General features: G+C 46.0%; 2 pseudogenes; one reads left to right on the forward strand and one right to left on the reverse strand.

Annotated features, from left to right (window-relative positions):
• The window catches only part of LOC139230222 (zinc-binding protein A33-like), an 853,736-nt pseudogene that overhangs the window by 302,037 nt on the left and 524,986 nt on the right, over positions 1–26,713 (forward strand).
• Positions 1,302–17,117, reverse strand: LOC139230591 (zinc-binding protein A33-like; annotated as a pseudogene).

Consider the following 26,713-nt stretch of genomic DNA (forward strand, 5'->3'; position numbering starts at 1 on the left):
AACAGACACTTACAGCCAGTACAACAGAACCTTGCGACTTTAGTTGGGGATTCAAAGGCGATACCCTTCCAGTACACAGGCTGCAGATGTTTGAAATCCAAGTACCTTTTTATACCTTTTCTACTTATTTGTTCTACGTAACATCCTACATCTTTCTGCATTGCCCAATACAACTCGATATAAAATGAATGTTAATGAGCCTCTTCCGTTATCCCTGATCAGTGAAGTTTTCATAAATTCGTTTTCTGTAGACCAGTACAACTCCCCTACATTTTTATCAATAGTTTCACTGTTGTTTCTATTTTACCAAGTGAAAGTTCTAATTATAAATCTCTGCCATTCCATACCAATCTCCCGCTTCTAAAAAAAGAATGATGTGTTCAACGATATTTCCTTCTGCAGAACTAACATGTTATCAAATGATTGAAACTCTCTGAAATACATGTCTTTTAATAAAGTTTATTGCCTAAACTGATCATTGCATTAAAGATCAGTCTCAATCCAACAGGTCAGTCTAAACTGGATATAAATTAATTTTAACTTCCTCACTTAACAGGCAAAAGCTACAGGTAACTATTACTAGAACATAATGAGAAATCAATAGGAGTATAATGCTAACAGACCGCAGGACAGTATGGTTAACCCTGTCCTTACTGATAGACAAAGATACAAATACCGTTCCCTTTCTTTAAATGGGGTTTCAATTTGTGTCAATCTTGCTCAGAAGAGCACGCTCACTACATGTTCACAGTTCTGTTTTTCTGCTGTAGTTTGTTAGAAGGTGCATGCAATATAATGTACACCATGGTGAGATCAAAATTATTGCTCTTCTCTGGCTGTCACTTCAAAAGTTTAAGGATTTATAATGTTAAATGGTGCAATTTAAGAGGCTTAGCATTTGTGTAACCATCGTTCACATAAGGAGAGAAATAAGAAAGGAGTTTCTCTGTGAATGTGTCAATGTAAGTAGAGAGATGAGACAAATCATCAGCATTGTAAAATGACACCTGACCATCCTCATAATCCAGGTAAACTCCGATGGTCCTGGGTTTCACGCTCAACGCAAGAATCTCGTCGGCATCACACTCGCCTCCATTTGTCAATGACAGAGTCCAATATCCATTTTCAGCGAGAGGACTGATCTCTCCCTTCCTATTGGCTGACTCTGTGGCCGCACCCACAATCCACACAAACTTATCTACCTCCATCTCGCAGTAGTGTTTCCCTGCTGTGAATCCCTCTGATCCCAGCACACTGTGACTTATACCGAAACTCCCTGGATTATTATTCAGAAGCCATTCTTAGCTGTCACTGAGTTTTACGTTGGCCTGGTCCTCAGACAGGATGAGCCGAGGAGACGCTGTGTTTGTGTCGAAATTCAGTGGTGCTGGAACTTGGAAGAAATAAAACTAACAATTTTAAAAGCTTCACACAAACTAGTATGAACAGAGGCTATTAAATATCACTGCATAATTGCATCGTACACATAGGTCATCCTCATTTAACCATAACTGCCACTTATCAGTCATAAATAAATCGCTTTCATTCACATGCGTGGGGATAGTGCCGAATGGGCGGTATCTGATTGGCCACCACTTATATCCACTGTCTGGTATTCAATTCCATTGGGGTAAAAAATCCTCTTGGTTTTTGCACAAACTGAGCGGTGCCACAACGACTGCCATTATACTCCAGTCCAATATTCAGTTGTAACTAAGTCAATGGAATGGAATATTGGGCACATCCAAAAACGGGCAGCCAACCTGATACAGCAGAATCTGAGTTACCGCCCTTTGAGAGCAATTGAGGAATCCCTATTTCACAATTCACCTTGGGGTGGAAACTGGCTCTGGGCAGTAGGCACCATTGGATCGACCTACCATTATACCTCCTGCCTGAAGGTCAATTCCATTGAGTGCAATGGGACAGGATATTGGGCTGCACCTATACCACGCCTTACCGTGTGATCTGTGCTATCGCATAGGATTAATTTCTACCCCACAGTGTCTGACATGCTAAGTGTTCTTTTTCCCTATATCCTGCGGGAGTGAAATTAGACTTGGCTTGGGACTGAAACAAATGAAATGTTTCCAGCCCATTATACCAAACGCCTGATATTCGGTTCCATTGAATTATAACAGGCAAACAATCCAATACCAGTTGTACTGTATCCGTCCCAGTGTCTAATCTCACCCCATCATCCTCAGGAGCATTCAAACCCTGCGCATGTAGTGGGTACGAGAAAATCACTTCACTGCATTATTGTGAACACAATGGGGTTGAACTCCGACTTGGGCATTAGTGCAACACGGGGGATATCACATCAATGTAAACATTGCGTCTGACATTGAGCTCCATTGACTTCAATAGACTGTATATCTGGAGGGGAGCATAACCGGCACCCATGAAATCATAGAATCGTAGAAATTTACAGCATGGAAGGAGGCCATCATGTCCGCGCCGGCCAACAAAGAGCTATCCAGCCTAATCCTACTGTCCAGCTCTTGGTCTGTAGCCCTGTAGGTTATGGCAGTTCTGATGCACATCCAAGTACTTTTTAAATGTGGTGAGTGTTTCTGCCTCTACCACACTTGCAGGCAGTGAGTTCCAAACCCCCACAACCCTCTAGGTAAAGAAATGTCCCCTCAAATTCCTTCTAAATCTCCTACCACTTTCTTTAAATCTATGCCCCCTGGTTGTTGATCCCTTGCTAAGGGAAATGGGTCATTCCTATCCACTTTATCTAGCCTACTCATAATGTTATACATCTCAATAAGGTCTCCCCTTACCCTCCTCTGTCGCAAAGAGAACAAACCCATCCAATCCAATCTTTCCGCATGACTAAAATTATCCAGTCCAGCAAACATCCTTGTAAATCTCCTCTGTACCCTCTCGAGTGCAATCGCTCGTTTCCTGTAATGTGGTGACCAGAACTGCACACAGTACTCTAGCTGTGGCATAACTAGTGTTGTATAATGTTCAAGCATAACATCCCTGCTTTTGTATTCTGTGCATCAGCTAATAAAGGCAAGTATTCCATATGCCTTCTTAACCACCTTATCTCACCTGGCCTGTTATCTTCAGGGATCTGTGAACAGGCAGGCCAAAGTCCCTTTGTTCCTCTACACCTCTCATTGTCCTACCATTTAATTTGTATTCCCTTGCCTTTTTAGACCTCTCAAAATGCATTGCCTCAGACTTCTCCACATTGAATTCCATTTGCCACTGTTCTGCCCACGTGACCTGTTCATTGAAATCTTCCTCCAGTCTACAGCTTTCTTCTTCATTATCAACCATTCAGCCGAATTTTAGCATTATCTGCAAACTTCTTAATCATATCCCCTACATTCAAGTCTAAATCATTGATATACACCACAAAAAAGTATCTAGTAATGAGCGCTGCAGAACCCCACTGGAAACAACCTTCCTGTCACAAAAACACCCATCAACTATTACCATTTGCTTCCTGCCCCAAGCCAATTTTGGATCCAACTTGCCACTTTGTCCTGGATCCCATGAGCTTTTACTTTCATGATCAGTCTTCCATGTAGGACCTTATCAAACGCCTTGCAAAAATCCACATTCGCCTGTCCCACACTATTGCAGCACCTTGTGTATACACGCCCCACACCAGCCAAAACCATGTGATATCCTGGGAGAGGCAAAGAAACAGATACAAATCCAGGCAGATTTGGGGGGAAAATCTGGGAAAATTGCTCTCCATCCTATCTAAATGATGGAAACTGGTCCAGATCACACTGTCATCAATTCCCTGAAATACCTGCCTTTTGCAAGAGATATTGTCGGCCCCAACCAGAAACAGGTCCAGCTTTAACTTGAAGGAATTTAGTGAATCGACGTCCAGTGCATGAGTCTATTCAAGAGGTCCACTATTCTCTGGGAAAGACCCATCTCCTGACATCCAACCCAGATCTGGCCTTTCACAACTTAAATTTGTGAACCCTACTCCTCTCTCACCTATTTAATTGAAATAAACTGTCAACTGGAATACAGTCTATTCCCTTCATCCTCATCGAAACCTCAATCAGATCAGCTTTAAGTCTACATTCCTGTAAAATGTAAAGTCCCAACTCCTTTAGCGTATCTTGATAACTAAGTGCTTTAGACTTGGAATTAGTCCAGTGGCCCTAATCTGCACCTTTTCCAAAGCTTCAATTTGACCCACTGTGTGAGGAGACCAAAAATGGATACAGCGTTCCAGGCGAGGCCTGGCCACAGTCTTGTATGAGGACAAAATATAGTATGGCTCGTCTTATAGTCAATTGTCCTATGAATGCATCCCAACACTTTATTTGCTCCAGCTATCACTTCGCGGCATTGCTCATGTATTTTTAGAGCTCTATGCACCAGAATGCCCAGATCTCTTTCCTTCTCAACCTTGTTTAATGCTTTCTCTGAAGGGTGTATGAATGCTGAGCACTCTCCCTGACCACATCTATAACACTGCACTTATCCAAATTAAACATCATTTGCCAGCAATGAGCCCAACCTCCCAACATATTAAGATACACCTGAAGCAGTCCTGCCAGCCAGTTCTCAATCTAGCCCATTAACATCAAAGACTTTACGCACAAGTTCCAGGTTTATCTATGCGAATAGGAAGGCATAAGGCCTGCTTTTACCAGCATAACAGGTTTAAGAAATAGAAAAATAAAATGTTGTCACTCATTTATATATTAAAAACTCTGTCAATTAAGGTAAGTTTAATTTTTGCCCTGTTAAAACATATAAACAAAATTTTCAAAAAAATGTTTTGTACAAAATATTTAAATTGCATTTTAAATAATATAAAATATGTAATGTGTTTTTTTATTTATTTAGTGCGTCTGTGTGTTTTTTAGATATTCCCATTCATACATATGGCAGCTCCGTACAGACGGAATTACTACATGAATGGAGATCCCCTAAGCTGATAGGTTGCGCCGGCCCACGTGATCCCAGAGATGATTACGAAGCCCTTACGCTCCTGGGATACTTGTACCTCTGGGCTGGCCTATGCATAGAGCCCTGGACCTCAAGTCATCGAAACTCCGGGACCACCAGTTACTTTTTTTAAATATCTGGGCTTCCCTCACCCACTATCTTCATAATTTCTTCAAAAAATACTGTTAGATTTATAAGAAATGACCTCTTTTTATGTTGTCATATTGAAACTTATATTGAAGTTAATTTGACAAATATCTGCAATTCTGCAAATGTATTAATCTCTTCTTGCATTTTGTCTGTCTGCCTCAGTTTTAATTAAACCCTCCAATTTAATGACTTCCGCAAGTTTGAAAATTGTACTTATGATTGCAGAGTCCAAATCGTTTATGTAATGAGTTCGAAAGTACAGCAATCACAGCAACTTGCCACACTCTCAGTTCCCATATATTAAATCCCGTCACTACTGGGAAATTAGTCTTAGAATCAGAGAATAGAATGATAGAACAATACAGCACAGAAGGAGGCCATTCCGCCCATTGTGCTTATGCTGGCCTTTTGGTGGAGCTAAGCAATTTGTCCCAATCCCCTATTCTCCTGAGTAAAAGCAGAGTAAATAGAACTAGAAATGACACCACTTCGAAAGAACCATAATATCACAAACAATCAGTGGGGTCTAAGACACTTCTGCCTCTTTGCCTTGTACTTTCTCACCGCATCTTCGACCAGCAGGAACCTATTTGAATCCCTCCAATCCGGTTTCCTCCCCTCCACAGCACCAACACAGCTCTCATCAAAGTCACAAATAACATCCAACGTGTCTGTGACTGTGGTAAACTCTCTCTCCTCAGCCAGGCCGAGAAGGCTGAGGAGAGATTGTTTACCAGTCACATAGGATGTAATTTGTAACTTTGATGAGAACCGTTTTGGTGTTATGGCGGTGCAGAAAAAAATTGGAAGGATTCAAACAGGGAGTTGTGGAATAGATGGGCACAGATTTGGTAGGTGACAGCACATTCAATGACTTTAGAGAGGAAAAAGAGAAATGAGATGGGGCGGTAGTTTGCAAGGACAGAGGGGTCAAGCGTTCTTTGATCTTAGGAAAGCCATGATGATACCATATTTGTGGGAGAGGGGGACAATATCTGAGAGGGAACTTTTAATTGCATCAACTGACATGGAGTCCAGGAATGGACGTTGGGTGGTCAGCAGTTTGTTGGGAATAGCGTAGAGGGAGCAGGAGGTGGCTCTCACATAGAAAATAGGTGCAGGAGCAGGCCATTCGGCCCGTCGAGCCGGCACCACCATTCAATAAGATCATGGCTGATCATTCACCTCAGTACCCCTTTCCTGCTTTCTCCCAATACCCCTTGATCTCTTTAGCCATAAGGGCCATATCTAACTCCCTCATGAATATATCCAACGAACTGGCATCAACAACTCTCTGCGGTAGAGAATTTCACAGCTTAACAACTCTCTGAGTGTAGAAGTTTCTCCTCATCTCAGTCCTAAATGGCTTACCTCTTATCCTTATACTGTGTCACCTGATTCTGGATTCCCCAACATCGGGAACACTCTTCCTGCATCAAACCTGTCCAGTCCCATCAGAATTTTATATATTTCTATTAGATTCCCTCTCATCCTTCTGAACTCCAGTGAATAAAAGCCCAGTCTCTCCTTATATGTCAGTCCAGCCATCCCGGGAACCAGTCTGGTGAACTTTCGCTGCACTCCCTCAATAGCAAGAATGTCCTTCCTCAGACAAGGAGACCAAAACTGAACACAATATTCCAGATGAGGCCTCACCAAGGCCCTGTACAACTGCAGTAAGACCTCCCTGCTCCTATACTCAAAACCCCTAGCTATGAAGGACAACATACCATTTGCCTTCTTCACCACCTGCTGTACGTGCATGCCAGCTTTCAATGACTGATGAATCATGATACCCAGGTCTCGTTGCACCTCCACTTCTCCTAATCTGCCACCATTCAGAAAATATTCTGCCTTCGTGTTTTTGCCCCCAAAGTGGATAAACTCACATTTATCCACATTATACTGAATCTGCCATGCGTTTGCCCCTCACCTAACCTGTCCAAGTCACCCTGCAGCCTCTTAGCTTCCTCTTCACAGCTCACACCGCCACCCAGTTTAGTGTCATCTGCAAACTTGGAGATATTACACTCAATTCCTTCATCTAAATCATTAATGTATATTGTAAATAGCTGGCACAGACAAGATGAGCTCAGAGAGGGCATGAGGGGCAATAGGAGAAAAACTGGAGAAAGATACATGTCCAGGGCTAGGGCAGTGGGGAAGATTATAGGAGGTTTGGCCCAGTAGGCTAGGGGAAGGGAGGGAAACAGCAGAGGATTCGATGGTCACAATCTTAGTGCCAAATGGCACTTGTTGTTGGAGGTGAGCATGGAGGGGGCAGGGGAGAAGGGTTTATGGATTGCAGTGGAGAAGAGAAGCCAGGGCGCATGTTGCATTCAAGGATGATCCTGGAATAGTGGGCAGCTTTAGTAAAGGAGAGCACGACCCGATAGTGCTTTATCTGGTCCAGTCAGATCCGGTGATGAATTGTTCAACCAATTGTCGCCATAGACATTCGAGTGTGCATCGCTTAAACTTAAGTGAGCAGAGATGAGGGCCATACCAGGGGAACAATCAGGCTGAGAGAGAGTAATGGTTATAATGGGGATAAGGCAGCTTAACGCATGTGTCAAACCAACATTCCCAGACTCCCGTATGTACACTGAACAGATATTACACACTGAGTACAGTGTACAGTTAGATATATTCCCAGACTGCAGTATGTACAGTGAACAGATATTACAGACTGGGTACAGTGTACAGTTAGATATATTCACAGACTCCAGTAGGTACAGTGAACAGATATTACAGACTGGGTACAGTGTACAGTGTGATATATTCCCAGAATGCATTATGTACAGTGAACAGATATTACAGACTGGTTACAGTGTACAGTGAGATATATTATCAGTCTGCAATATGTACAGTGAACAGATATTACAGACTGGGTACCGTGTACAGTTAGATATATTCCCAGACTGCAGTATGTACAGTGAACAGATATTACAGACTGGGTACAGTATACAGTTAGATATATTCCATGAGTCCAGTATCTACAGTGAACAGATATTACAGATTGCCTACAGTGTACAGTGTGATATATTCCTCGACTCCAGTAGGTACAGTGAACAGATATTACAGACTGGGTACAGTGTACAGTTAGATATATTCGCAGACTCCGGTATGCACAGTGAACAGATATTACAGACTGGGTACAGTGTACAGTTAGATATATTCCCAGACTCCAGTATGTACAGTGAACAGATATTACAGACTGGATACAGTGTACAGTTAGATATATTCCCAGACTGCAGTATGTCCAGTGAACCGATATTACGGACTGGGTACAGTGTATAGTTAGATATATTCCCATACTGCAGTATGTACAGTGAACAGATATTACAGACTGGATACAGTGTACAGTTAGATATATTCCCAGACTCCAGTAGGTACAGTGAACAGATATTAAAGACTGGGTACAGTGTACAGTTAGATATATTCCCAGACTGCAGTATGTACAGTGAACAGATATTACAGACTGGGTACAGTGTACAGTTAGATATATTTGCAGACTCCAGTATGTACAGTGAACCGATATTACAGACTGGGTACAGTGTACAGTTAGATATATTCCCAGACTGCAGTATGTACAGTGAACAGATATTATAGACTGGGTACAGTGTACAGTTAGATATATTCCCATACTGCATTTTGTACAGGGAACAGATATTACAGACTGGATACAGTGTACAGTTAGATATATTCCCAGACTCCAGTAGGTACAGTGAACAGATATTACAGACTGGGTAGAGTGTCCAGTTAGATATATTCCCAGACTGCAGTATGTACAGTGAACAGATATTAGAGACTGGGTACAGTGTACAGTGTGATATAGTCCCAGACTGCATTATGTACAGTGAACAGATATTACAGACTGGATACAGTGTAAAGTTTGATATATACCCAGACTGCAGTATGTACATGAACAGATATTACAGACTGGGTACAGCGTACAGTTAAATATATTCCCAGACTCTAGTAGGTACAGTGAACAGATATTACACACTGGGTTCAGTGTACAGTTAGATATATTCCCAGACTGCAGTATGCACAGTGAACAGATATTACAGACTGGGTACAGTGTACATAGATATATTCTCAGACTCCAGTATGCACAGTGAACAGATATTACAGACTGGGTACGGTGTACAGTTAGATATATTCCCAGACTGCAGTATGTACAGTGAACAGATATTACCGACTGGGTACAGTGTACAGTGAGATATATTCCCAGACTCTAGTATGTACAGTGAACATATATTACAGACTGGGTACAGTGTACAGTTAGATATATTCCCAGACTCCAGTATGTACAGTGAACCGATATTACGGACTGCACAGAGTTTGACATACACTTACAATTCACCAGTCCAACACTCACAACCCGCCCCACCCTTCCCATTTATTGCCAAGCCCCTTTCTCACTGCTGTTTCGTGTTGTGTCACGAAATTACTGTGTGAGTTGTGCAATATTCGTCCAGCAGTGGACACATTCTCTCCACATTCAGACATCAGTTTAGGAACCTGTGGATCGAAATGACGCAGTTTAAGAGGAGCAGCATTTTTACCCTCATCGCACAATCCATGGTTAAAATAAGGAAACAGTTTCTCTGTGAATGTGTCAGTGAAAATGCAGAGATTGGCCATATCATCAGCATTGTAAAAGCTCACCTGTCCTCCCTCATAGTCCAGGTAAACTCCTGGGCTTCACACTCAGTGTCAGTGGGACAAATGGGCTTTTAACAACTCGATATTCATTCCCATTGCTCAAACGCACAGCCCAATGTCCATGTTTCGGCCGCAGTGTTAACTTTCCCTTCCTATTGGCTGACTCTCTGGCCACACCCAAAGTCCATCCAGTCTTGTCCCCGACCTCCACCTCCCAGAAGTCTTTCCCAGATGTGAATCCCTGTGACCCCAGGACACAGACAACAGTATCGAATCTCTCCGGGTTATCAAGAAGCAATAATTTTCTGTCACTGTCTCTCACACTGGTCCGGTCCTCAGACAGGATGAGATTACAATGCACTGTGTTTGGATCCAGGGTCAGTGTGGCTGGGACTGGGGAAATGACATCACAATAAATATTGTAACAGAGGAAGGTAGATGGACACAGGTTAATAGCTGATAGCTGTGTCAGCCAGTGGCTCAGTAAATAGCACTTTTGCTTTTGAGTCAGAAGATTGTGTGTTCAAATCCCAGTCCAGAGACTTCAACATCAGCATGTCGGCTGACTCCAGTGCAGTGCTGAGGATGTTCTGCACTGTTGGAGGTGCCATCTTTCCGATGAGGCATTAAAAGTCTTCCCTTTCAGGTACATGTTAAAGATCCCATAGCACTATTTCAAAGAGCATGGATGTTATCCCTGGTGTCCTGACCAATATTTATCTCTCAATCAACATCACTAAACACAGATCATCTGATCGTTAACACATTGATGTTTGTGGGAGCTTGCTGGGTGCAAATTGGTTGTCATGTTTTCTGCATTACAGCGGTGATTACACTTCAAAATATACTTCATTGGCTGTAATGCATTGTGGGACATCCGGTGGTCGTAAACGGTGCTACATAAATGTAAGATTTTCTTCCTATAACTGGACATGGCACCCAGTCCACAATGTTTGTCAATCCATGCTAATATATTATTTCCAATTCAGAGAACCCTAATTTTGTGCAATAACCTCTTCCGTGGAACCTTATGGAATACATTTTGTAAATCCAAATAAACGACATCCTCTGGCTCCCACTATATCTACCCTGCTTGTTTCAACCTCAAAATCTCCAGCAAATTTGGCAAATATGATGATGTATAATCATTGCTTTTAGTAAAATGTGAAGGGTTCTGAGTGGAGTTTTCACTGACAGGCCCCAGTGACGTGATACCAGGTCAGTTACCCCCGGAATACACTCCACAGGGTTTCCTCTGCTGCTGAAGACTTTGAAGGTTCACTGATCAGTTTCTGTTATTTTCGGTCTGTATTTACCCAGTAACTCAGAGCTTGTCTCTGGTCTGTGCGGCCCTGAGCTGGGAGCAGTGATGTTACACCTAACCTCAGCATCCCCTCGACAGGGGGACAACAGCCAGGTACCTGCTCCTGGACACTTCCAGGCAGCTCTGGGCCAACATGCACCTATGTACACTTCAGACAAGAACAGGATTAGGCTCATTGTGATGCCCACACAGTCAAATAGCCTCCTATCACACATTGTTTGCGAAAAGAACGAGTAGTATCCATGGGACTGAACCGCAACATGTCACTGCTCTCAGGGCCAGCACCCATGGACTGAACCACAACATTTCACTGCTCTCAGGGAGAACACCGATGGACTGAACCCCAACATGTCACTGCTCTCAGGGAGAGCACCCATGGAACTGAACCCCCACATGTCACTACTCCCAGGGCCAGCACCCATGGACTGAACTCCAGCCTGTCACTGCTCTCAGGGAGAGCGCCCATGGACTGAACCCCAACATGTCACTGCACTCAGGGCCAGCACCCATGGTCTGAACCCTAACATGTCACTGCTCTCAGGGACAGCACCCATGGACTGAACCCTAACATTTCACTGCTCCCAGGGCCAGCACCCATGGACTGAACCCCAACATGTCATTGCTCTCAGGGCCAGCACCCATGGACTGAACCCCAACATGTCACTGCTCTCAGGGCTAGAACCCATGGACTGAACCCCAACATGTGACTGCGCTCAGGGCCAGCACCCATGGGACTGAACCCCATCCTGTCACTCATTTAATGACAGGAGGGAAGGAAATAGATCTGAGAGGAGACAACCTTTAACTTGAACAAAGAAACTTCTGTAATCCATAGGAGATATTCGGATGGTGAGTCATTTGATGATACATTGCTAGGTGCTGGTAGGCACTGGTTGGCCTGTAATAACAGTGTAAGGGTTAGATTGACAAGACAAGGACAAGATCAATATCGCTCCCTCACTCAGGCTCTCAGAACCAGGTCCTGGGAAACGCAGAGGGATTTCCGGTAGTGATGGTCTGTAACCCTGGTAACATCAGTAAACACAGCTCTGAGTTATACAGCACAGTCAAACTGGGGAAAGCCGAGGGCTGGGATCTGTATTTAAATATGTTGGGCGAGTTCTCAGTGTCAGTGAAGTGCTTATTTCAGTGAAGTGTGGACTCTCCGCTCAGCTGTTTACTAACATTGAAAACATGAAGGGGACCAGTAAGAGGTTTAATAAGTTTCCCCACTCGGGTTCCAGTTATACTGCAGCCAGTGTGAAGGCCAGACAGTGTGGGACAGTCTCCTCGACACTCAGAGCGCAATCCTGACTGATACCTGTTGGTCCTCAGTTATACCGCACATTGTACACTGTTGGGGTGGGTTTGAGCCCTATTATAAAGTGCTGTTTACAGTTACACCAACAGCTTGGGGATTGGGTTATAAAAGGTCACCTTGAGAAAGGAGATACTGTCTTGTTGCTCGATGTCTGCACAAGGGTTCAGTATGTTCTCCTCAAGTGAAGTCAGTTCCTCCTCAATTCTTTCCAAGTTCTTCTCCATTGTGCTCAGGTCTTCCTCCTTTTGTCTCCTCAGCTCTTCGATCAAATGTTTCTCTTTGTCTTCAAGATATCGATGGATTTTGGCAAATTGTGTGGAGATGTCTTGCTCCAGGGATCCTGTGAGTTCCTAAGATGGCGAGAGAGATCATTTAATCAGCATGTTGTTAAAGGATGGCCGTGTTTAAAGGTAAAAGGTAATACTCACATCCAGCTCTGAAATCTTCCCCTCCTTCTGCCGTTTTAATTCACTTTTACTTTTCCTTTCATCCTCCATGGAAACCAAGGCTGATTTCAGCTGGTCCTAAAAATGGAATCAGATCTCACCATAACCCATTGCAATGTCTGCTGTTTATTCCCAAACTGCGGGGAGAGGTGTTCAGGTTTTAACCAGACACTAGTTTTTATATTGTCTATTAAATTATTTATGTGGGTCACAAAGTCCATTGAAAACTCCTCGAGAAATAGTTCCTGTGGGAATTCCAATGTTTACAATGTCCACACTTACTGCCAGGACTGTGAACCATAGCATCATAGAAATTTACAGCACGGAAGGAGGCCATTTCAGCCCATTGTATCTGCGCCGATCGACAAAGAGCTATCTAGCTTAATCCCACTTTCCAGATTTGGTCTGTAGCCCTCTAGGTTATGGCCCTTCAAGTGCACATCCAAGCACTTTTTAAATGTGGTGAGAGTTTCTGCCTCTACCATCCTTTCAGGCAGTGAGTTCCACACCCCCACCACCCTCTGGATGAAGACATTTCCCCTCAAATCTTCTCTAAACCTCCTACCGATTACTTTAAATCTATGCCCCATGGTTATTGACCCCACAGCTAAGAGAAATAGGTCCTTTCTATCCACTGTCTCTAGGCCCCTCATAATTTTATGCGGGTCAATAAGATCTCACCTCAGCCTCCTCTCTTCCAAAGAAAACAAAGCCAGCCTATCCAATCTTTTCTCAGAGCTAAAATTCTGCAGTCCAGGCAACATCCTCATAAATCTCCTCTGTACCCTCTCGAGTGCAATCACATCTTTCCTGTAATGTGGTTACTACAACTGCACGCAGTACTCTAGCTGTGACCTAATTAGTGTTTCATACACTTCAAGCATAAACTCCCTGCTCTTGTATTATATGCCTCGGCTCTTAAAGACAAGTATTCTGTACGCCTTCTTAACCACCTTATCTACCTGGCCTGCTACCTTCAGGTATCTGTGGACCTGCACTCCTAGGTCTCTTTGTTCCTCTACACTTCCGATTGTCCTACCTTTTAATGTATATTCGCTTGCCTTGTTAGCCCTCCTCAAATGCATTACTTCACACTTCTCAGGGTTTAATTCCATTTGCCACTGTTTTGCCTATCTGACCAGTTCACTGATATCTCCCTGAATTCTACAGCTTTCTTCTCCATTATCAACCACACAGCCGATTTTAATATCATCTGCAAACTTCTTAATCATGACGCCTACATTCAAATCTAAATCATTGATATATAGAAGACAAAGCAAGGGACCCAGTACTAAGCCCTGCAGAACCCCACTGGAAACAGCCTTCCAGTCACAAAAACACCATCAACAATTAGCCTTTGCTGCCTGCCTCTTAGCCAATTTTGGATCCAACTGGCCACTTTTCCCTGGATGTCATGGGCTTTTACTTCTTGACTAGTCTGCTATGTGGGACCTTATCAAAAGCCTTGCTAAAATCCATATACACAACATTAAAGGCACTCCCCTCATTGACCCCCCTTGTTACCTCCTCAAAAATTTCAATTAAGTTAGTTAGACACGACCTTCCCATGTCTTTATAAATGAAGATTTACCTGTCCTTCAGAATTTTTTCCAATAATTTTCCCAACACTGAGGTTAGGCTGACTGACCTGCAATTACTCTGTCTATCTCTTTCAACCTTTTTAAACAAAAGGTACAACCTATCAGTCCTCAATTTCTCTGGCACCTCACCTGTAGCCAGAGAGGATTGGAAAATGATAGTCAGAGCCTCTGCTATTTCCTGTTTTGCTTAGCTTAACAGCCTGGGATACATTTCATCGGGGCCTGGGAATTTATTCACTTTCAAAGCTACTAAGCTTCCTAATACTTCCTCTCTAACTATGTTTATTTCATTTAATATTTCACACTCCTCCTCCCTGATGGCAATGTCTGCATCGCCCTCTCTTTTGTGAAAACAGACGCAAAATGTTCATTAAGAACCCTATCCATGTCTTCTGCCTCTACACACAGATTACCTTTATGGTCTCTAATAGGTCCTACTCGTTCTTTAGTTATTCTCTTGCTCTTAATGACTTTATTAAACATATTTGAGTTTTCCTTGATTATACTTGCCAACATTTTTCCTTGCTCTCTCTTTGCTTTCCAAATATCCTTTTTAATTTTACTTCTGTATTTCTATTCTCGTTTAGAGTTTCTGCAGACTGCGTATCTGTCATAAGCCTTCCTAGTTTTCTTTATCCTACCCTGTATGCCCCTTGACATCGAGAGGACTCTATGTTTGTTAGTCCCACCCTTTTTCTTTAAGGGAACATACTTGTTCTGAAAACTCAGGATCTCATCCTTGAATGCCTCCCATTGCTCTAACACTGATTTACCTTGAAGTAGCCATGTCCACTCCACTTTGGCTAAATCCTATCTCAGCTTAGCAAAATTTGCTTTTTCCCAATTGAGAACTTTTATTCCTAGTCTATTTTTGTCCTTTTGCATAACTACCATAAATCTAACTGAATTATGATCACTAGCACCAAAATGCTCTCCCACTGATACCCCTTCCACCTGCCAGCTTCATTTCCGAAAACCAAGTCCGGAACCGTTCTGTCCCATGTTGGGCTTGTTACATACTGGCTAAAAAGTTCTCCTGAATCATTTACTGAACATGCAACCATCGAAAACTCCAAGAAAAATAGTTCCAATATTTAAAATGTCCAAACTTACTGCCATGACTGAACGTGCCACTTGGTGGCACTTTAGTAGGACTTCCAATGTTAATCTAAACAGTGGCCTGGCACTGCTTCATGTTAAAGCACTACATGCTGCTGGATATATTATTCCCGCAAATCACTCAAAATGCTTGCTGATAAAATGTTCAGCTGCCCTCTAATTGAAATTTCTATTTTCCAAAATGAATTTTAAAACAATTAAAAAAAAGCAATAACATAAATAAATATATCCATCTTGTCTTTAAATGCCTTCATTAAAGTTTTTATTTCAAGGCCTCAGCCTCTCCCTGAAGCCTGGGCTTGGAGTTGATATTTTTGCCCGGAGCTTTGATTCTGTTTGCTGAACGCAGATTGTGTGGTCTGAGCAATGCAGTTGTTATATATGTATACTTGTATTTACTCTGTACAGCCACCAGAGGCTCATCCCCTGGAGTCCCAAGGGATCCCATAATCCCTTGGGAGCACAGATATTTAAGGAGGCTTCACAGTTTGGAGAGGCACTCTGGAGACCTGCAATAAAAGACTAAGGTCACACTCTACTTTGAGCTCACAGTGCTGAGTCTGACTCTTTCTCCATACGTAACATCAGTGAACTCAATTTCATATCGAGCATCAATCCCGCTCAGTCAGGTAAATGGATGGAATATTTTCTGCAGCTTCTAGCAGTTTTTGATCAGCTGTTTTTCCAAATAAATTGAAGGATAGCGAGAGAACACATTTCAAAAGCTTTCAGGTAAAGTTTATATTGGGTATGTTTTAAACTGCGAGGGTGTGTGTACAAAAGAGAGAGAGAGAGTGAGCTACAGAGGGAATCCCTGAGATTCCTGAGGCTGGGAGGGAAATGTCTGTCTCCCAAAGGGTGAGGGGACCCTGGGAATACCGGGAATGGTGTGAGCACCCGCCCAGGAATATGATTTCCATATAGTTATATATGACTTAAATATTGCAATAAAACTGATTCCCTGTAGTTATTTAAAGTAAAGATTGTAATGAATCTCTTTCCCTGTAGTTTTATTTAAACAATGTAACGAAATTGATTCTCGGCTCTCCACTCCCTCTATCCCGTGCTTCACACTCCACCACACCCCCAGGGTAAGAGTTGGAGAACATCCCGTCCTGTGTCTCCGCACCTTTTAACGTCTCTCTGCATCCCGGACCGGCAGGAACCTGTGGTTTGAATGTGCAGGTGAAACTACACAACCGGCACATGTCTATCTCATTCTCCTCACAGAACATTACCAGCTTCTCCCCGTGTCCCTCACACTCAGACCGCTCCTTCTCCAGCTTCGGGTCCAGCTCCAGCTGCCGCGCTTTCTCGGAGAGATTGGCCAACACTCTGTTACTGGTGTAGCTTCTCCAGGGGAGAGCCAGCTGACATTCTGGGCAGGACACGGCCTGATCCCGGTGTTCCCAACACTTCTGGATACAGGATTTACAGAAGTTGTGCTCACAGTCCAGGTGCACTGACTCCATAAACAGAGACAGGCAGATGGAGCAGGTTAAATCCCCAGTCAGGGTGAAGACCTGTTTACTGACGGCCATCACAGTCGCTGCTCCTTAATCTGTGCCTCACTTTATGTAAAGTCCTGACCCTGCAGTACAGACTTACACGAGGCACATGCTGAAGGCAAGGTCACTCTGGACCTGCACCTTTATTACACAGCTCTCGAGTGCCACACCTGCCTGAGACCTGCCTCTTTATACCTGTTTGGGACAGGTATGCAGTGTCTCCTGCAAGTGCACCCCTGGTGATAAAGTATGCTTGTGGTTACAGGTCATATCCAGTTACAGTCATGTATAGCATGGTGAGATACAGTTATATACAGTAGTGTGAGATACATGACATCACCCTCCCCCAAGGTCTTATTGTCTTTATAGATTCAGTCTCTCAGGTGGTCTACACTCTCGCGTGGAGCGTCTTAGTTGTGGTTCAGTTGTTTGCCTTGGTACCTGTTTTTCTTTCGGTGTGATTGCTGGTATCTCGCCAGGGCTGTCTGTTTCGTTCAGTATGATTGCTGTTATCTCGCCTGGGCTGTCTGTTGAGACTGCCCTTTCCTCAGGTTGTTCCTTCTGTCTGTCCACCAAGTGTGGTTTGAGTTCTACATTGTAGTCTGCTTCTGGTTCAGCAGTGTTGTTGGTAAATCTACTTTTGACTTGGTCTACATGCCTCCGGCAGGTTTGGCCATTGTCCATTTGTACCACCAGTAGCCTGTTTCCTTCCTTGCCTGTTACTATTCCTGCAAGCCATTTGGGACCCCTGCCATAGTTTAGCACAAACACTTTGTCCCCTATCTCATTCCACCTCCCCCTCGAATTTCGTTCATGGTACTCAGTTAGCTCCTGGCGCTTTGCCTCAACAATTTCATGCATGTCTGGGAGGATTAACAAGAGCCTAGTCTTTAAGGTCCATTTCATCAATAGTTGCGCGGGGGGGGAACCCCAGTCAACGAATGCAGACGAGATCTGTATGTCAGCAGCAGTCACGACAGGCGGCTCTGCAGCGTGGGACCTTGGATTTTTAGCGAGCCTTATTTAACGATTTGCACTGCTCGCTCCGCCTGGCCATTGGAGGTCGGCTTTAACGGTGCCGTCTTAACGTGATTTATGCCATGGTCAACTATAAAATCTTGAAATTCTGCGCTGGTTAAGCACGGAGCATTATCACTGACCAATATGTCAGGTATTCCGTGCGTTGCAAACATGGTTCTAACGCTCTCCACAGTGATGGAGGTGGTGCTCGAGTTTAAAATGGTGCACTCGATCCACTTTGAAAATGCATCGATGACTACGAGGAGCATTTTGCCCATGAATGGGCCGTATAGTCGACATGCACCTGTGACCACGGTTTGGTTGGCCAGGGCCAGGAGCTTAGCGGGGCCATCCTGGGGTCATTACTGAGTTGGGCACAAATGGTGCACTGCCGGATGCAGAGTTCCAGTCCGCGTCAATGCCAAGCCACCAGACGTGGGATCTGGTTATGGCCTTCATAAGGATGATGCCCGGGTGCTCGCGGTGGAGCTCCCGGACAAACGCCTCTCTGCCTCGCAAGGGCATGACTACCTGTAGTGATAGTTCATGCATGCGCCTATGGAAAGGTTTGATCTCCTCGGGGCAGGCATCGCGAGCCTCTGCCCAGTCACCAGTTAAAACATATCTTTTGACTAAGGATAACGTGGGGTCGCTGGTCGTCCAGGCTCTGATTTGGTGAGCCGTCATGGGCGAATCTGTGGATTCGAAGGCATCGATTGCCGTGACCATCTCACAGTCCTGTTCGTCGGACCCTTCTGTGGTCACCACGGGTAGGCTGCTTAGTGCGTCGGCACAGTTGTCTGTGCCTGGTCTGTGCCTTATGGTGTAGTCGTAAGATGCCAGCATGAGTGCCCACCGCTGAATGCGCGCTGAGGCGTTGGCGTTTATTGCCTTGCACTCGGATAGCAAGGACGTGAGGGGTTTGTGGTTGGTTTCTAACGCGAACTTGGCCCCGAAAAGGTATTGGTGCATCTTTTTGACACCATAAACGCACGTGAGCGCCTCCTTCTCAACCATACCGTACCAGCGCTCCGCCCGCGAAAGTGACCTGGAGGCATAAGCAATGGGTTGTAATTTACCTGCATCATTGACATGCTGTAAAACGCACCCGACCCCGTACGCTGACGCATCACGTGTAAGAACTAGCTTTTTACCTGGGTCAAAAAAGGCTAAAACACTGTTGGAACATAGAAGCTTGCATGCCTTATTGAAGGCGCATTCTTGGGCGTCCCCCCAAAACCAATTGCACCCCTTTCTGAGTAGCATGTGGAGAGGCTCCAGCAGCATGCTCAAGTTCTGCATAAAGTTCCCAAAGTAATTGAGTAGCCCGAGAAAGGCGCGCAGTTCCGAGACATTCCGGGGCCTGGGTGCCAGACGAATTGCTTCGGTTTTGGATTCTGTTGGACGGATTCCATCAGCGGAAATACTTCTGCCCAAAAATTCTTCATCGGGCGCGAGAAACAGACACTTGGATTTCTTAAATCTTAGGCCTACCCGATACAATCGACTTAGTACATCCTCCAAATTGCGGAGATGGGAGTCAGTGTCCCTGCCCGTGATGAGTATGTCATCTTGACACACAACCGTCCCGGAGATGGACTTGAGCAGACTCTCCATGTTGCACTGGAATATAGCAGCTGCCGACCTGATGCCGAATGGTCATCGATTGTACATAAAAAAGCCTCGATGGGTGTTGATGGTGGTGAATAGCTTAGACTCTTCGGTCAGTTCTTGCGTCATATTCGCAGATGTGAGATCTAGTTTCAAGAAAAGATTTCCTCCAGCTAACTTGGCAAATAGGTCCTCCGCTCTGGACAGCGGGTATTGGTCCTATAGGAAGACTCTGTTTATGGTAGATCTGTAATCCCCACAGATTCGTACGGATCCATCAGGCTTCATGATGGGGACGATGGGACTTGCCCAGTCGCTAAATTCCACGGGTGAGCTAATGCCTTCCTGCAGAAGCCGGTCCAGTTCATGTTCAATCTTTTCCGTCACCACATAAGGCACAGCTCTAGCCTTGTGATGGACCAGTCTGGCATCCTGTGTGATGTAGATTTTAACTTTAGCCCCTTTGAAGGTGCCCACCCCTGGCTGAAAGAGATGTGCAAAATGACTTAGATCTGTTGAGCAGGAGGTCTGTTCCTCTGACGACATGGCATGAACACCATCCCATTTCAAATTTAGTTTTGCCAGCCAGCTTCTCCCCAACAGTGCTGGGAGATCTCCGGGAACAATCCAAAGGGGAAGTCGGTTCACTGTCCCTTTGTGTGTGACTGAGAGCATGGCGCTGCCAAGGACTGGGATGATTTCTTTGGTGTAGGTCCTTAGTTTGATGTCGATCCTTGTGAGTTTTGGTCTGTTGCTTTTGTGCGGTCACAGCTGATCAAATTGTTGGACGCTCATGAGAGATTGACTAACACCTGTGTCCAGTTCCATGTTGACGGGTGTCCTGTTGAGTAGGACCCTCATCATTATTGGAGGCGTCTTGTTTTAAGAACAGTGGACATTGATCGTGTTGACCTGCTGTACCTCGGAGTCCCGGGCACTGTCCCCACCGTCTTCTGGTCCGCTTTCCGACCCTTCCAATTTGTATACCAGCCGAGCTGCTGTTTTTCTGCACATGCGAGCCAGATGCCCTGTATAGTTGCAGTTTCTGCAAACAGCATTTTGAAATCGACACCCCCTTGTTGAGTGCCTTCCCCCACATCTCCAGCACAGACCGCTTCCATTGTTTCTGAAGGATGAGCTGCGTCTGGCTGGTCTCTCTTGAGCTTCTCTCAGTCTGTAGTTGATTGCTCGCATTGTGGGTTGATGAGGTGTGATCGGTCGTTCAGGTGGCCCTTGATGGCTTCTGGCACCACTGCCTGCTGTTGAGGTCCTGCTCTCCTGCCTTTGTATGTGTGTAGGGGTAGCGGCTTGTTTCACGCTTTGAACCCCTTGTTCCGATGTTTCGATGGTTGTCGTACCCGCAGTGTAGATCAACCTCGTTTCTTCTTCTCCTGCCAAGGATGTCTGTGCGACCAGTGCTGCTGCCTCTAGTGTTAAGTTCTTGATCTCTATCAGTTTTCGAAATATGCCTGCGTGGCCTATTCCTTCAATAATAAAGTCTCTCAGTACTTCTCTCCTTAGTTCATCGGAGAAATCACATAAACTAGCCAGCCTCCGAAGTTCCGCCACAAAGTCGGGTATGCTCTGGCCGACACAGCGTCTGTAGTTGTAGAACCTGTGTCTGGCAATGTGTAGGCTGCTCGCTGGTTTCAGGTGGTCTCTCACCAGTGTGCTCAACTCTTCAAACGACGTACTTGCTGGTTTCTCGGGTGAAGCAGGTCCTTCATTAAGGCGTATGTTTTCGAGCCACAGCTGGTCAAGAGATGGGCTCTTCTCTTGTCTGCCTTATCGTCGCCCAACCAGTCTTTGGTTACAAAGCTTTGCTGGAGCCTTTCTATAAAGTCCTCCCAATTGTCTCCAGCATTGTATTTCTCATCTGAGTTTGGTCGCCATTCTGTGGATTCTGTGATCCCGTAACTCGTCGCCACTGTAAAGTTCTGACCCTGCAGTACAGACTTATACGAGGCACATGCTGAAGTCAAGGTCACTCTGGACCTGCACCTTTATTTCACAGCTCTCGAGTGCCACACTTGCCTGAGACCTGCCTTTATATACCTGTGTGGGACAGGTATGCAGTGTCTCCTGCAAGTGCACCCCTGGTGGTAAAGTATGCTTGTGGTTACAGGTCATATCTAGTTACAGTCATGTATAGCATGGTAAAATACATTTTTATACAGTAATGTGAGATACATGACACTTTACTTTCAGTTTCATTTCCCTCAGTTTATTGTGAACTCATTTCACAATCTGTCCTCTGAAACGGACACTGTCATCAGGTAAATTGTCTTGCAAATCTTCATTTCTTTGCATGTCCAACACATAAAACACAAAGGCTCCAACATTCTTGGGCCTGGGGTGGTGGATGTTTGAAAAATGTATTCGATCATGGGATGTGGATGTCGTTTGTAGGACCAGCATTTATTTCCCATCCCTAATCACCCTTGAGAAGGTGATGGTGAGCCACCTTATGCAACTGAGTGACTTGCGAGGCCATAGAGGTCAGTTCAGAATCAACCACATTGCTGTGGGTTTGGAGTAACATGTAGGCCAGACCAGTAAGGGCAGCAAGACATTTGTGAGCCAGATGTGTTTTTACCACTATCCGCTAGTTTCATGGTCAACATTGCTTTACATTGCAGATGTTTAAAATGTAATTAACTGAATTTAAATTGCCCAGCTGTTGTGGTGGGATGTGCTTAATGTCCCCAGATTATAACACCAGGCTCTGGATTACTAGTCCAGTAACATAACCACTATGCTACCATACCCTCGATTGAGGGTACAACTCTGAGGGGAGGGTTGGAATTTGAACCCTTCCATGGTGATATCCCTCAAAGACGTATAGAATGTCATCTCCACCCCTCCCCTGCCAGAAATCCAACCAGTTCCACCTTTACTGCAGCCCGGGAAAGTACACCTGCAGGGATTGAGCGAATATCCTGGAGAATTGTATGTTGGACATCATGGAGATTTAAAGGGTTAATAATCAAAGTTCCTTTTATTTTGGAACTACTGCCTTTCCAAGATACACAAGATAAAAGCCTGGCGTATCTTGTACTTTTAGTCTCTGAGTATTATCGACGAGAAATGCTTGTGAAAGGGAATAAGTGACGGGAACGACATCATCCATGAGCGATTACAGTGTAACTTTAATGGTTAGTGTACTAAACATATGCAGAGGGTCCATTGACACCAGCATAGATAATAGAAAGATAAGCGGGTAATAATAATCCTCAAAGGATTGGAGAACAATTGAGTCAATAAGTCTTGTTTGACGGAAGTATCTTTGAGGTAAACCTCTATGACTGTTTATGAAAGGGCTGTTTTCCTCGATTCGGGAATAGTTACATCATGAGGTCTTATCTGTGACATGTAACTTTTGAGGTAGCAAACTAAGGTGGATAAAGGAGAATGGTTTCAACAGTTAGTGGGAGAGCGCGAAAGATACAGAAACCAAAAGCCACACTCTCTGGACTGTGAGGCCGATCACCTGTGCTGTATATGAATCATGTCTGTTCCGTATACACCATCAAGTGTCTCGTGCCTATTCAAAGCGTGTGGTTGTGAACAAGAGAAGAACGGAGATTGACTAACAGTTGGACATTAACAGAAGCGGGTGTACATTTTTAAAATTCATTCCCGGGATCTGGCATCGCTGGCAAGGCTGGCATTTACTGCCCATTGCTAGTTGCCATTGAGAAGATGGTAGTGAGCTGCCTTCTTGAACCACTGCAGTCCGTGAGGTGAAGGTGCTCCCACAGTGTGGTTAGTTAAGGTGTACCAAGACTTTGACCCAGCGACAATGAACGAACAGTTATATATGTCCAAGTCAGGATGGTGTGTGATTGGGAGGGGAAGGTGAATGTGGTGGTGTTCCCATTCACCTGCTGCTCTTGTCCTTCTTGGTGGTGGAGGTTGTGGGTTTGGAAGGTGCTGTGAAAGGATCCTTGGTGAGTTACGGCAGTGCATCCTGTGGATAGTACACAATGCAGCCACGGTGGTGGACGGTGTAGATGTCTTATGTAGTGGATAGGTATCGACCAAGTGGACTGCTTTGTCCTGGACTAAGATGGATTTGGGGATCTACTGCTGGTTACTGAATTGTAATGAGTGGCAGAGCCGTTAGGGAAGGGCCACAGATAACATTCCAGCAATGTTAAATTGTTAAACCTTCAGCCGAAATGGACAGCCTCCCCACACCCGCCCACCACCACGAAGGAGAACAAAGATTGTATTCCGATATTTCTGGCCACTATTGGTGGACAACAGGGAGAGACATCAATGGCACGGGCACTCTCTCCTCTTGTAATGATGACAATCTTCCTGGAATTTTGGACCGAGCAAATAGCAGGTCATGCTGGGTGTCCCACCCTGCCATACTTCAGGCAAAGAGGATGAAGCCTGATGAATATTGGTCTCAAACAGACTGAATGTTCCCAGTGTTTAACTGGAAGGAATTGTGAGTCATCCAGGACTGGATGTGGGACAAGCAGTCTGACAATAGAGACGGTGGAGGGAGGTGGTGGCGAGGTAGAGCTGGGCATCGTCAGCATACATGTGGAACATGACTCCATGTCAGCGGATGATGTCGCTGAGGGGCAGCAAATGAGGAAGAGACGGGTCTATGGATAAATCCTTGGGGGCCTCCAGAGGCATCGGTGAGCGCCAATAGAGAAGCCATTGCAGGAGTTTCGCTGGTGTGAACTGTACAGGTAAGAATGGAACCAAGTGAGTGCAGTCCCGCTGAGATGGACAATGATGAGAGGCGTTGAAGGGGGATGGTGTGGTTGACCTTGTTAAAGGCTCCAGAAAGGTCAAGGAGGGATAATGTATTACGGTCACAGCGATAAGTTATTTGTGAGTGTTTAGGGATGTGTTGGATATGTGGCAACCGTGGAAGCCTGATTGAAGAGGATCAATGAGGGAGTTGTGGGAAAGATGGGCATGGATTCGGGAGATGACAACATGTTCCAGGACCTTGGAGAGGAAAGGAAGGTTGGAGTGTGCCTCTGAATATGAAAGGTCCTGCCATTGATGTATGAATTCCATGAGGAGTTAACGGAGACCTGTGGCATTTCCATCAGATTCCCCAGGGATTTCATGCAAGAAATCTCCTTTCAGAACGAATCCCACTCCCAGTGTGAAGGAGTCGGGGAAGATGGCGGCTCTGGGGCTGGGTCAATGAGGGTCAGCGAGGGAGGTGCGGGCTGGGTCAGTGAGAGTCAGCGAGGGGGGTGGCAGTGTCAGCGAGGGGGGGGCCGGGTCAGCGAGCGGGGGGCGGGTCAGTTAGGGGGGGGCCGGGTCAGTGAGGGGGGGGCCGACGTCAGTGAGGAGGGGGCCGGGTCAGTGAGGGGGGGGGCTGGCGTCAGTGAGGGGTGGGCCGGGTCAGTGAGGGGGGCCGGGTCAGTGAGGGGGGGGCCAAGTCTGTGAGGGGGGGCCGGGTCAGTGAGGGGGGCGCTGGGTCAGTGAGGGGGGGCTGAGTCTGTGAGGGCGCTGGGTCAGTGAGGGGTGGCCGAGTCTGTGAGAGGTGGCTGGGTCAGTGAGGGGGGGCGGGTAAGTGAGGGTTGGGCCGGGTCAGTGAGGGGGGGAGCTGAGTCATCGAGGGGGGGGCCGGGTCAGGGAGGGGGGGGCGCTGCTGGATCAGTGAGGGGGGGCAGGTCAGTGAGGGGGCGGCCTAGTCAGTGAGGGGGTGGCTGGGTCAATGAGGGGGGGACCGGGTCAGTGAGGGGGGGCCGAGTCTGTGAGTGGGGTCTGGGTCAGTGAGGGGGGGTGGGTCAGTGAGCAGGGGGCCGGGTCAGTGAGGTGGGCGGCCGGGTCAATTCGGGGCGGTTGGGGCTGGGTCAGTGAGGGTCAGTGAGGGTGGGGCTGGGTAAGTGAGGGTCAGAGTTTAGTGAGGGGGAGTGCTGGGTCAGTGACGGTCAGTGAGGGGAGGGCTGGGTCAGTGAGGGTGGGGCTGGGTCAGTGAGAGTCAGAGTTTAGTGAGGGGGGTGCTGGGTCAGTGAGGGTCAGTGAGGGCGGGGCTGGGTCAGTGAGGGTCAGGGGTCAGTGAAGCGGCCGGGCTGGGTTGATATCAGAGCTGGACGATGGACAACCGAGGACCGGGAGGCTGTGAAATGGAGACAAGTTTTGAGGGAAACCAATAAAGTGGAGACGTGAATGGTGGTCCATCCGATTTATTATTATTGTTGTTTTTCCCGGCAGCGTGATACAACTGAGAGTCAGACAGGGGTCACCTGTGCCGGTGCGTGAAGGGAAAGGAGAGTTAGATCTTCGTGAAACATCCAAAGAGGTTCAATCTTTTTCAAATTGATAATGTAAATTAAAAAAAGCAGATCTGGAGATGATGCATTGCAAACAATACAGGAGGGGAAAACTGTTTTGGGAAATAGACATGAAGTCCTGTGTCTGATTTCGCCCCCTGGGCTGTTTCCCTGCGGTAAAGGCGCTGCATCAATGCAAGTTGTTGTTGTTGGTGGGCGGGGCTTCCTCCATTGTCTTTTCTCCCGCGCTCCCAGCAGTTGATTGGCCGCCCTGGTGAGGTGAGAGGTCAGCAGGTGGTGAGCGCGGGCCGGCAGTTGGTGCTCATCCCGCCCGCTGCCTGTCCTCCCGGCCCTACCAGTAACGTTGCACGTACAGCATCCTCCCTGCGTCATGTTGTTGCGTGGCATGCTGGATCTACCCGCGTTCAATTGGTGCCTGGTCCGCGTGCTGCTCCCGCTCTTTTTCCAGGCTCCCCCCAGGTGAGTGTGTGATGGCCAGGTGATGATGATGGGCCGAGGGCCGGGCGACCACGGACCGGCTTCTGGTGTGCCTGAACCACCGCCATTTCCCGGGCTGCCGATTTGAGGCACTTGACTGTGAGGAGTCCCTCGGCCTTTAGCAACCACTTCCTCGGCAGCCGCTCCCTGGGCCCTTGGCCACTGATGGCCAGGCGCTTCATTAACTTTGTGATTCCTCTTACCCAGGCAGGATGGGAAGTGGGATCCTGTTGTGTGAAT

The sequence above is a fragment of the Pristiophorus japonicus genome, chromosome 19 (genome assembly GCF_044704955.1).
Source record: "Pristiophorus japonicus isolate sPriJap1 chromosome 19, sPriJap1.hap1, whole genome shotgun sequence".
Classification (NCBI taxonomy): Eukaryota; Metazoa; Chordata; class Chondrichthyes; family Pristiophoridae; genus Pristiophorus; species Pristiophorus japonicus.